Below are 13,100 nucleotides of genomic sequence, written 5' to 3'. Positions count from 1 at the left end.
AACACCACCTTCACAGCAAGAAGGCCACAGAAAAAGGTTTTAAGTGCAAATTACAAAAAGCATACTGACCGAGCAAGCATGCTACAGTAGCTGTTCAGCTTGCAAGATTTCAGATGTTCTAAAAGGCTGAATGGAATGAGGTTTCTATAGAAATTTCTGGCCATGCCCCTGCCCCCACATCTTCACTCCCCACATGCTTCCAGCAATACTCTTAAAAGCAGAGTTTAAAAGTCAGACATATAAGCTGGGTGCCAGATGGCACCTTAAATCTACAGTAGGTTACATTCGCCTCAACAAAATGTCTATTCACCAGAGGGTCAGATTAGATGACCCCTGACGGTCGGATCCAATGCTACAATTCTATGATCTAACTACGCTGCTTGACTGCAGCTTGCTCTTACAACAACTCACTTGTCCCTGTATGCAAGAAGAAGAAATGCACAATTGGACCTATGCCAGTAGCAAAACACACCAGGCTAATTTCTAACACTGCTTAAAAGAAGAAAACCATTGACTTCACAGTACAGTGGTACCTCGGTTTAAGAACAGTCTGGTTTAAGAATTATTCGGTTTACGAACTCCACAAAACCGGAAGTACTGTGCCGGTTTGTGAACTTTTAACTTGGTCTAAGAACGGTGGGAGGCCTCATTAGGGAAAGCACATCTCGGTTTAAGAACGGTTTTGATTTAAGAATGGACTTCTGGAACGGATTAAGTTTGTAAGCCGAGGTACCACTGTATATACCGTAGACCAGGCACGTCCAACAGGTAGATCACTTGATGTATGTGGTAAATCACTGGCTCCCCACAAACAACCTCAACAACTTTGGCTCCCCTAAAAAAAGTTCAACAGTGTTGGCCTGCACCCCCCAAAAAACAACTTTGACCTGAACTCAAAAAAGGGGGTAAAACAATGCCAGTTTTTAACTCTATGAGGTAGATGGCAGTGTCTTGGGAGTTGGCCACCCCTGCTGTAGACTGTTAGACTGCAGAACAAGTTGTGATTTCTGACAGCTCCAGAGTTCAATAAATAAGCCAGTGCAGTGGGTATTAGATAAGAACTGAGGAGATAGTTAGCTATGAAGCTAACTAGATGAACTTGGGTCAGTCACTGTGCTAGGTTCAGACATGTTCAGGATGGATAAAAACCAATGATTAAAATAGACCGTATACATATATATTTAAAAAATCAGATTTTTTTAAAAAAATTAAATCGGATTTTTAAAATAAAATGCTTTTGGGGGGGGAAATCTTTCTAAAGATAATTTTCTATTTAAGTTACATTCTAGTTCAAAGGCTATTCATCAGGAAATAACGATTTGTTTTAAGTTTTTCATGTGTGCTAAAACTCAGTCTAAGGTGTTTTATTTTATTTAAAAAATTGTTTAACCACATCAGTTAACAAACCTGGATCCATATGGTATAATGTTATTGTTTTAGTGAAATAAATTGTTTAAATTGTTATTAAGGAAATGGTTATTTTTCTCCTTCCAATAAAGTACAGCAGAAAAGTTGTCCAAATATAAACAGTTAACTTATTAAAAGGTAAAAGGACCCCTGACCATTAGGTCCAGTCGTGATCGAATCTGGGGTTGCGGCGCTCATCTCGCATTATTGGCCGAGGGAGCCGGCGTACAGCTTCCAGGTCATGTGGCCAGCATGACAAAGCCGCTTCTGGCAAACAAGAGCAGCACACAGAAACGCCGTTTACCTTCCCACCGGAGCAGTACCTATTTATCTACTTGCACTTGATGTGCTTTTGAACTGCTAGGTGGGCAGGAGCTGGGAACGAGCAACAGGAGCTCACCCCGTTGTAGGGATTCGAACCACCGACCTTCTGATCAGCAAGCTCTACACTCTGGTTTAACCCACAGCGCCACCTGGGTCCCTAACAGACTCAAACCTTTTCCCATTTTAACAGTTGAAAGCTTCTGGGGGCTGGATCATATGTGCTAAAATACTTCATGTTGCTGCAGCTGCAGCTACATTGAGAAATAAGTGATACATGAACCTGTAGTATTATACTGTTGCACATCACCCCAATCTCCAAGCAGTGCAAGATTCCAGCTGCTAGTGTTAAATATCCCAAGTTTGTAACTTGAAGTTGTTTTACTTTTACAGTATTAGGTTGAAACAGAAGCTCTTCGGTTAGGTTTGGCCTTTGATTCTGAGCATCATGCAGAGAAGGTAATGTAATGTGTTAAGTAGTAGAGTAGTTTGAAGTTCATTTTTCTGTTGCAAGCCGCCCAGTGGCTAGGGAAACCCAGCCAGATGGGCGGGGTATAAATAATAAATTATTATTATTATTATTATTATTATTATTTGAAATTGGCTTGTTTCAACAAACCCTAGTTAAGATTAAGTAGTTTGTCTAGGTTTGGGTGATGCAGCAAGATGTGGTTAATAAATAATGGAAGCTTTGGCATTTCTTGTGGCTCTGTCAGAGAGAGAACATGTAAACCCAGAGGGATACTAGGCTCGTTTTTTGTAACAGTAAACTGTGATCTGACATGTATGTCCAGGGTGGATTTGATTTAAATCAAATCGATTTAAATCACAATTTTAATCACTAGTCAATAGGACTTTATTTTAATCCTTTTTTACAGAAAGGTTCAACCTTGCTGGCATCCTCTTAATATTCACAACCGGAGGAAGGTTTCATTTTGGAATAATAAATTTTTACAGTTATATCAGAAATTACTGAGTTGGTTATACAGTAGGACCTCAATTTACGAAGTACTTGACATCCGATGTTTTCGACTTATGAAGAGAAAAGGTGGCCGTGCGCTTACGATTTTTTCAACATCCGAACGGAAAACCCGTTCATGGCTAGATGCGGTTTCCTCGACTTACGAATTTTTAGATGCGGTTTTCCCGACTTGCGATTTTTTCCGTTTCCAATGCATTCCTATGGGAAACCGCTTTTCCTATGGGAAACTCGACTTACGAAGTTTCGACCTACGAGTGTGCATTCGGAACGGATTAAATTTGTAAGTTGAGGTCCCACTGTACTATTAGAAATACATAGACAGATAATTATGAAATTATTGTGAGGTTTAATAAGTTAGGGACACAGCTGGCGCTGTGGGTTAAACCACAGAGCCTAGGGCTTGCCTAACAGAAGGTCGGCAGTTCGAATCCCTGCGACGGGGTGAGCTCCAGTTGCTTGGTCCCTGCTCCTGCCAACCTAGCAGTTTGAAAGCATGTCAAAGTGCAAGTAGATAAATAAGTACCGCTACAGCAGGAGGGTAAACGGCGTTTCTGTGTGCTGCTCTTGTTTGCCAGAAGCGGCTTTGTCATGCTGGCCACATGACCCGGAAGCTGTCTGCGGACAAACGCTGGCTTCCTCGGCCTATAGAGCGAGATGAGCGCCGCAACCCCAGAGTCGGACACGACTGGACCTGATGGTCAGGGGCCCCTTTACCTTTTAAGTCTGTTATTCAAAATCACATGTAACAGATTCCACTTTAGCCTCTTGAACCATCAGGAAAGGCTAGCCTCTCTAGTAGGCTGCATGCAGGAATGCCAACTATTTTATCAAGAGTCTAAATATTGGTATCTTAGCCATTTATGACAGCAGCTGAAATATAAATTATGGAAAGCACAAAATGGAAAGTAGAAACAGCCCTGTCTTCATCTCTGCAGGAAGAACAGGTTTTTGAAAGAATGTTGCCTCTCTGCCCCACTCAAACAAAATGCCACAATTATTTTTTTTCCATTATAGATGAATGCTTCCAAGTCTCTAATCACTTAACACATAGCTAGTGCTCTGCAATAAGAAAAACTCTCAGACTTAGGTGATGCCTATACATTACCGTTCTATATACCTTACCATTAGGAAATAAATTGTAATATCTGCCCAAGGATTAGATGGGGGTTTTAAGGTGTCTCGAGATAACTTAATTCTGGTGTCACCTTGAGGGCAAAACCCGAGTAATTCCAACCTTGCTTGCTGCACCTTTCAGCAAGAGGTGGAAAGGTGGCCACCTTCCCCCCACCCCAACCCTTGAAAAGTACAAAGAACTGGTGCAAGTTGGAGAAGCAGCATTCCTTCTCACTTTGTTTCAGCTCTTTGTGCTTTTGAGACTCAGCTTAGCAGCTAAGTAGCTGAACAGAAAACTGAGCGACTAAGAAGGAAGAAGAGAAAGGGGTGTGATTTGGGAGACTGGAAGGATGAATATGGATTGACCAGCTAGACTGAAGGGGGATATCGCAGGAATCAGAGCAGAGAGGGCACATCCCAGGGTTCAAAATTAGCACGGCTCCAGGCACATTTTGTGCCTAAAGATTCTCCATTTGCAAGCACCTCAAGAGGTCTGGGTGCCATTTTTTGCACCTGGTTGACACTCAAGGATTACGGAAATGTATGTGCTTAGAAGCCTTGAAGTATATATGTTAAGGAGTTTAACAATAAAGAGTAGAGCAGAGCTTTCCAAACTGTGTGTTGCGATACGTTAGTGTGTCGGCTGCAGCGTGTAGGCGTATCGCGCAAATGCTCCCTACGCTCCCCTCCCCGGGGGCCGGAAAGGGGTTAGTTTCGTCTCTGATTTGCTAGTAAAACTGAATCACTGTGTCACAAAATGATGCATGTCTAAAAAGTGTGTCACCAACATGAAAAGTTTGGAAAGCTCTGGAGTAGTGTTTTGAAAAATGAAGTTTGGTACCAATATTTTTATTATAAACACCAAACTAAACATGTACGGTATTAACAATTTCTGTTAACAATGCGATATTAACAATGTGTCATGTGAATTGTGTATTAGTTCTTGCTTTTCAAAATAATAAATAAAAAGTGTTGCTGACCCCCCCCCCCGCCGTGGCAACTAGACCTTGTGTTTTGGCACCCACAATTCAGGTCCCAGAAGCCACTTGTCTCCTAGCTTCTATCCGTTTCTAACACTGGCATGTCCATACCACACACTTAAAGCATACATATTCCCCCATAGAAACCCAGAAACTGTAGTTTACCCCTCTCAGAGCTACAATTCTGAGCACCCTTAACAAACTACACTTCACATGATGCAAATTCAAGCATATTTATTTTAATTCTGCTGAATCTGACTTTTACCCAGGTCCTTTGGAAAAGAGTATGTGTGGGTGCTTTCTGTTTCACTCCCTTTATTTGGTCTTTCCAAGATAGAAGAGATTGATCTGGGAGAGGGACAAAAAGAAACAACTAGTATGAGTATGTGATCATGGGCCAAAAAGGCTGGCAATCTCTATGCCCGTGTCACATTTTTTTCCCCTGGACGAAATTGCCTGTTCTTTTTATCACCTTATTCCTTTCCCTCGTCCATTTCTGCCACTCCAGACAAAATTACCACCATTAACGGCTCTCCAAATCTGCAGGCTGAAGTAACCCTGCACTCATTGTAAGTCTGACTATGGTGGATGTAATGCTGATAAGAACTACTCAAAACACCAGACCAAGAAAATCCAGATATGACCTTCTCTCTCCCAGCTATAAATCTGGACCAATGAGAGAAATGCATTTGTACAACTGGCTGAAGCTTTCAGTATTACAGCACGCAAACAGGGGGAGGGGGGATGTGATTATTGTGTCAAGTGAGAAATTAGTTGTATGAAAGCCTAGAGTAAAGGCAATAGCTAAAGATATTCATTTAAATGGGTGCTGATGACTACAAGAGGTTTTCTCAAATGAGCATTTGTGGTATTTGATGGCTACTAGCTTGGATGAGGGCTGGTGTGGAAATAGCAGGAATGTAGACAAATTTCTTGCAATAAGTCCTGCTGACAAGGAGCCATAGCTGTTGCCTTGGGGTAAATGGAAGCTGCTTTAACAATCAAAACTTGCCAATATCTACTTGTATGTTTTAATACAAGTAGATACTGCAGAAAATACAGTGTCTGAATATTCTGCAAAAGGCTACCACTTGCCGCATGGGGAAGTACAAAGCAATTCTTTCCCCCTTCCCCAAATACTTAGGTTAAAAGATTACCCATTATTACCAACAACACAATCATATATAACTGTCTATTCAAAAGTAAGATTTGCTGAACATATGGGTCTAACTCCTAAGTAAATACATACTGGATAGCAGCAAAGTAGTACTGTCATTTTAAATCCAATTATAGTCACTATTTAATCCACATAGGGAACACTGCGGGCCTATACAGTATAGTCTTATTTCCTTTAGATTTCCTTTTTAAAATTATTAATACAATGAAGAAACCTATTTTAAATACCACAAATTTAGAAAAAACCAGGGATAAAAACTTTTGCAGAGAAATGAGAATGGAAAGGCATTTTTACAGGCACCATGCATATGTGTTAGCCAAAGTTACTCAACAGAACATCTTTCTTCTGCAAATCCATGAAAGCTTTTGTAAATGCCATGTTTTCAGAAAGGTCACAGATAAGGCACAAGAAAAAGCAGCAAATCATAGATGTTCTTCTTACTGTGGGTCAAAGCTAGCTGCTCAGTCTTGTACAGGATTAGTTGTAGGCAATTCCCATATGTTGAGTGGCTGACTCCATTTCAACCTCTTCTAAGTCACAGGCATCTTCAGGAATGCCCAGATTTAGAAATTCTACAGCTCAGTGAGGTCACATAGACCAATGAGTTTAAATTAGAATTTGGTCATAAACAAACAATCTGAGCTCTACAGAAATAAGGGAGAGAATCTCTTAACCAGTGTGGTGTAGTGGTTAAGAGCGGTAGACTCCTAATCTGGGGAACCGGGTTTGCGTCTCCGCTCCTCCACATGCAGCTGCTGGGTGATCTTGGGCTAGTCACACTTCTCTGAAGTCTCTCAGCCCCACCTACCTCACAGGGACCATCACCAGGGAAGCAAAGAACACACCTAAGTTCCCAAATGTGGTATGTTTGGGAGAAACAGCCACAAGTGCTTGTTTGGATGCAACGTTAAGCCAATACTTCATGGTTTGCTGCTCCTGGACTGGGGAGAAGGAGAAATTGCTCGAGCTGCTTTCACCAACAGGCAGTTCATGCACAAACTAATAACATTGGCTATAAACCATACTTAAGCCCAAGCGTGGCCACTGTTATAAAGTTTCACAATCATACAGGAGGCAACATGATACCCGCACTCCTGGATTCCTGCACCCTGGAGGCTCAGACAGCAGCATGAGAAGGCCTTAAAGAATGAATCTCCTAAGACACAGAAAAGAAGCAGGTGTTATCAGATTATTGAAGGAATAATTGGAAGCAGGACTGCTGTCCTCAGGGGAAGGACTTTAGCAAAAAGAGGAAGGGAAGGAGAAGTTCTTATCATTCAGGAATGAGATGCATTCCAGCCCATATTTGGCAAGTTGACCAGCCTTGATCCTATCCCATTTCAACTTCTGGTTGGTCGTTGCCTTGTCATTATCCCTCCTCTCCACCACCTAATCAACTTATGATTCTCCACTGGCTCCTTCTGTACTGCATTCAAGCATGCCACTATTTTCACTGGTCTGGAAAAAAAGAAACAACCAACATAAAAAGAGCTCAGCTGGATCAGGCCAAAGGACCAGCTAGGGCAGAAATTGGTATTCCAAGCCATAATGTCTCTATTAGTGAAAGAAGAACATTGCCAGTGTAGCTAGTAGCCACTGACAGACAGCCTTATGCTTCATGAATTTATCTAATTGTATTTTAAAGTCATCCAACCTGGCAGCCATTAGTACATCTTGTAGTAAAGAATCCCTTGACCCAGTGGCTGGTTTTTCTTCTGTGCTTTCCTCAGAACTCCTGAAGCGCCCCACTTATTCCTTACTCAACCTTCCTACTCTTATCTTAACACACACATACAATCTGACTTCTGCCCTCACCAAAATGGCCAGTGATTATTCTGCTGCCAAATAAAAAGACCTCAACAGTACTTCTTTTTGTCCTGGAGTGCACTGCTACATTTTATATAGTTGATCTTTCTTGATAACCTTTATGCTCTTGGTTCTTGCAACTCTGTCCTGACCTTATTGCTCACTCAACCTTTTCACAGAGGGAAGTTCTTCCTCAGCTTTCCTCTACTCCATTGGGGTCCACCAGAAATTTTGTTCTCTGCCCTCAGCAGAGATTTGCAAAAATCTGGCCCTCCACCGTCAGCAAAAAACTTTAATTCATGCACTTCCAGCTGTGGCTATAACAATCTCCTCTTTGAATGCCCACTGTCACTCTGGAACCAAATCCACCTCTCTCATTACTCAAGATTCACATGATGCCTCTCCTTACACTGACCTCCTGTTTACTCTTGTATCCAGCAAATACTCACTTGTCTATCTATATCTTCAAGCCTATGGGTGGCCTGCCCACCCTATCTTTCTGCCTTCGGGTCCTAAAACATACCTGCCTGTGATGTTTGCTCAACCATTGCCACAATCTGAAGGTACTGGATGTGTTCTGTTTCCTAAAAGGATTCTACCCTTTCTCCCTACCTGTTCCCAACGCCTGCAGATTCCTCCCATAATATCTTATTAATGTTTATTTTGTACATTTCTTTCCTTTGTTTCATCATGGAAATCAAGATGAATAACACAGGGGTGTTCGTGTTTCCAATTCCCTCATTTCCTTTAATTTCCTCCCCCCGAAACCCATCATTTCCCCGCCCCCCAAGACTTTCAGCACTGTCCTTAAGATCTCATTTCCTACTGAGAACAGGCCTGACACTTCTTGTTGCCTCCTTGTGTAAAACTAGTCTAGACCTTAAGTTCCTCAAGGCAGGGAAGCCCATTGCAGAGTATAAAACACCATGCACCTGAACAGCACTGTATAAATAAAAGAAAAACCTTACTATTTGACACTTCTGTCATTTCTATGAGGAAAAAATAAAGGTACCAATAGTGGTGTCAGCCCATTAAGAAGAATTCCAAAATCCATATTAGGGCAACATCCTTGCGAAGCAAACCAGAATGGTCAGAAAATGAAGCGCAAGAATCAGAATAAACTTTATTTGCATCAGCCACCAGCCATAGCAATGAAATAAAAGGTACAGAAGAGAAAGGTAAAAACTTAACTATATAAAATACATTTTGGGGATTTAGATCAAGATGCACAAGCTTTCAGGCGCTTTAGAAATCACCAATCTCAAGCCTCGCCTCCCATCATCATTTCTCAGAAGCGAATGGGGCTGAGAAAGGGTGGGTGGGAAATCCATTCCCACCCACCCCAAAAAACCCCAGCCTTTTTCAATACTTTCTACGGCGGGAAGGTTTCATGGGGAATAAATAAAATATAAGAATAAGTAAAATATATGACGGAAGTTCACTTGAAGCGAGAAATTTGGAAACTTCCACATTTTCTCGCCCCACGATAGCTAGTTATCTTCGTAACTACACATATTTAATAATAATAATAGTAGCAGTAGTAGTAGATGGTGACAATATTGCACTAATAATAATGCTATTGCAATTATTTACAGGACGCACGCTCTGCTCTTTCCAGCCACTTCACTACTTTTCTGTCAAGATATTCGCTCCACGCCATGCGTCCCCTAAGAGCCCCGACGGCCTGGTACCAGAGATACCCCTATCCACCCACCCCCGTTACCTGCCGGCGTCCGCGTGAGAGGAAATGCCCTTCTGCCCTCGCGAAACCGGCGCGCGTTGTTCCCTCAGCCCGCAGAGACAGGCGCTCTCCAGGCACCCAACGGCTTCGCGCGACCGTTCGCAACCGCCTCCCAGTTTGAATCCCGCCAGCCTGACGCCCCTCCCGATCCCGATTGGCTGCGCCGTACTGGCATCGTGAAGCTGAGCGTGACGACACCGCGTCCGCTCCCTGACGCGCCGTGCGTTCGGCCTATCCGTCTGGAGCGGGACGCTCGCGGCGCCTTTTTTCTCAAGGGCAAGGGCTGTTTTTCTCCCGGCCCCGCCCCGCTCACCTCTATTAAGCGCCCACACGGCCCAATTAGGTAGGCGGTGTTCTTGTGATAGCCGTCTCACCTCAGGCCAATTCCCACCTTCTGTAGTTCCTATTCCATTCATGCAGGACAAATCAGGCCCATGAGGCGGGAAAAGGGTAGGAGGTTAACATTAAAGGCAAGCGACAAGGAATCCCTTTGTTGTGGTTTGCATAGCACTGCTTTTATATTTGCTTCTAGTGGACATTTTCTAAATTCCTCATTACTGAAGAGGCTGAGTTTTCTCTTTTATATTAGAGGAGGGCAGAGACGACAACCAATTTTATCCCCACTCCTTCTAAATTAAAAGAAAAATAGGGTTTCCCAGCTTGGACTTGTGTGCATTTAATAACTGGGGGGGGTGGTGGATTAACTATATATACACAGTGCTTTTTCTGGGGGGATGCAGATACCCCTAAACATTTTGTTAATCTAACCGCCTCATTGAGGGGCAGTATTTCAATATGAGTAGGGAAATGAGAGTATCCCTAAATATTTTTTAAGGAAAAAAGCAGTGAGTGTGTGTGTGTTTTTCAAAATCCACATTACCTTTAGAGGGCCAGCCAAAAGGTCCCCAAATAGTGAGCAAGCTCCAGAACTCTTCATTATACTGGATGTTAAGCAAAATGGGGCAGGGTGGTTAATGTTGAAGCCACATAAACCTGGTTCACAAGTAATGGTAAGCCAAACATTGATTGTGGACACGGCACTCCTGCTGGACTGCTGTGAGCTAAGCCATCATCATCATCATCATCATCATCATCATTATTATACTGCTCTTCCTCTAAAGCAGACATGTCCAACTCCCAAGAGAATGCAATCTACCCCCACTATTAAAAAACTGGCAGTGGTCTACCCATTGGATTGACCAAGGTTGTGGGGAGGAAGACCCAAAGTTGTTGAGCTTTTTTTTTTGCTTTTTTTGGAGGGGGGGCCATTAACCAGGGTCACGTGATCAACCAGGATCGACCAGGGACGCCCCACAATCGACTGGTAGATCGTGATTGACCGGTTGGACATGCCTGCTCAAAAGATCTCAGGGTTGTTCACAAGAAACTAATAATACAGTGGTACCTCTACTTACGAATAACTCTACTTACAACTGTTTCTACTTACGAATGAAGCTCCGTCCGCCATCTTGGATGCAGTTTAGATAGGATTTTTTCTACTTACGAATTTTTAGATAGGGTTGCTTCGACTTACAATTTTTTTCTCCCAATGCATTCCTATGGGATTCGACTTACAATTTTTTTCTACTTACAAATGTGCGTTCGGAACACATTAAATTTGTAAGTAGAGGTACCACTGTAATTTAGTTGATCAATGTGGGGTATAAACAATAAAATATGCCCAATTGCCTAACAATTTGAACAACTTAAAGGGATTTGGAATTCTAGGGCAAGCTAAAAGAAAATAAATTATCCATATATAGGTTTTCATTTTCAAAAATAACTCATAATTATTTTTAAAAAGCAAAATATAGCACATACAACCAAAGCACCCATGGTTTGGGCTTAGCATGTCAACCGAACCTGGGCTCATGGTTTGTAACCAAGGTTTGTTCTTGGGTCTAGGGCTCACGGTGTGTCTGGCAGAGACAATTCACAAGCTCAGGTTTGGATAGCACACTAAGCCAGCAGCACAGCAACACAACCAGATGAGGAGCTCCTCAGTGTGAGTTTAAAAAATGGTCTATCCAAACAGTGAGGTGGTTCTCATTACCCCTTTTGTTTCACTCTTCTCAACAGTGAGTCCGCAACCAAGATAATCAAGGGTCTGGAAACCAAGCCTTATGAGAAGCAGTTGAAGGAGCTGGGTATGTTTAGCCTGTAAGAAAGGAGAGTTGAGAGGAGATAATATTTTTATTTGTCCACCGTTCCATGATTTAAGAAAGAAAGAAAGAAAGAAAGAAAGAATGATGTAGGTTCCTTATCAAGAGAAGAGTGGTTATGACAGCTTTTTACCACTCCCTACTGCTCACAGTAATGAGCTAATCATAGTCCTAGAGCTCAGTAATGTTAGTGTCTGTAAAACTGCCTGCATTAATTTTAGCTTTTGTTCTACCCATCTGCTTTCATTCATTTCTTAATCCATTGAAATTTCAAAACGTTTTGTGTAGTTGAAACTGCAGTGCACAGTACCTCCTTACTACACACACACCCTACGCAAACCTGGTATAGTCCCAAAATATTCCAGTTAAACATGTCTGGCATTCATTGCAGATATGCTCACAAAACACCAGGTGCATAAAAATAAATAAGGGGGGGGGGGTGTTAACGGCAATAATTGGTGTTTAATAAGCAATAGGAGTGGGAAAAGGTTTTGTAATAGTATAATTGGGGCACAGATGGAATGAGTATATACCCAAGATTTATAATGGGCATGGCCTTTTCTTTGCCCCCCCCCCCCGGTGACACATGGATGGGGTCACATTGCCACTGACAAGCAGTATACTCCAACTGAGAAGAAAAGAGGGGGCTTGAAATTTGCACCCAGCCCTTTGGGCTTTTCTTACGAAGGTACCACAAGGACAGGGTCAGGGATGCAAACATTCTTTGTCGCATATAGGAATTATTACAATGATATTACATATGTTTTCAGAGTTGTAGGTGGAAGTCCAGACATAACGGTGGCTTAGGAAAACTTAGTGAGCGCAATAGGCCAAGCAGTTTTGGTAGGGGAAGGAGAGAATCAGGCAAATGGCATTGGTAAGCATTTTGTGATAGAACAACAGCACCCTGCAGGGGTTTTGTACCGTAGCCTCTGAGCTGAATTAAGGTGCTTCCAGATGGAGGTTTATTATGGAATTGGTGCTGCTCTTGCACACATGTTTTTGCACCATCTGCAGGAGGCTGTCGTCATCAAAATGCGAGCCTCTACTTTTTACATTAAATCCGGATTTTCTCTTGCCCTGGAAAATCCATTAAGTGAAAATAATCCTTTATGCATCTGCAGTGGAAACTTGTTAGCACTTTTATTTTATTTTTTGGGTGAACAGTTTGTCATGTGTGTCATTTGTATGCACACAGTGCAATTTCAGGTGACAGGAGCCATTCATTCGAAGCCTCAACGCATGCAGAGTACATACTTTGGAACTTTATATGAGAGCCAGTGTGATGTAGTGGTTAAGAGCGGTAGACTCGTAATCTGGGGAACCGGTTTAGCTGCTTTGAAACTCCTTTGGGGAAGCGATAAAGCGGGATATCAAATCCAAACTCCTCTTCTTCTTCTTCTTCCGCAAT

The 13,100-nt window shown here is 42.4% G+C and overlaps 1 protein-coding gene across 1 annotated transcript in view; it reads right to left on the bottom strand.

The window, feature by feature from the left end:
* The window catches only part of RACGAP1 (Rac GTPase activating protein 1), a 36,745-nt gene extending 27,169 nt beyond the window's left edge, over positions 1–9,576 (bottom strand). The window contains exon 1 of the mRNA XM_035103781.2: positions 9,510–9,576. The gene's annotated coding sequence lies outside the window, so the exon portion shown is untranslated. The remainder of the gene's footprint in view (positions 1–9,509) is intronic.
* Positions 9,577–13,100: the final 3,524 nt, after the last annotated feature.

The sequence above is a fragment of the Zootoca vivipara genome, chromosome 2, assembly GCF_963506605.1.
Source record: "Zootoca vivipara chromosome 2, rZooViv1.1, whole genome shotgun sequence".
Classification (NCBI taxonomy): Eukaryota; Metazoa; Chordata; class Lepidosauria; order Squamata; family Lacertidae; genus Zootoca; species Zootoca vivipara.
Note: the sequence above shows the minus strand (reverse complement) of the source record. Positions and strands in the feature narration are given on the sequence as shown.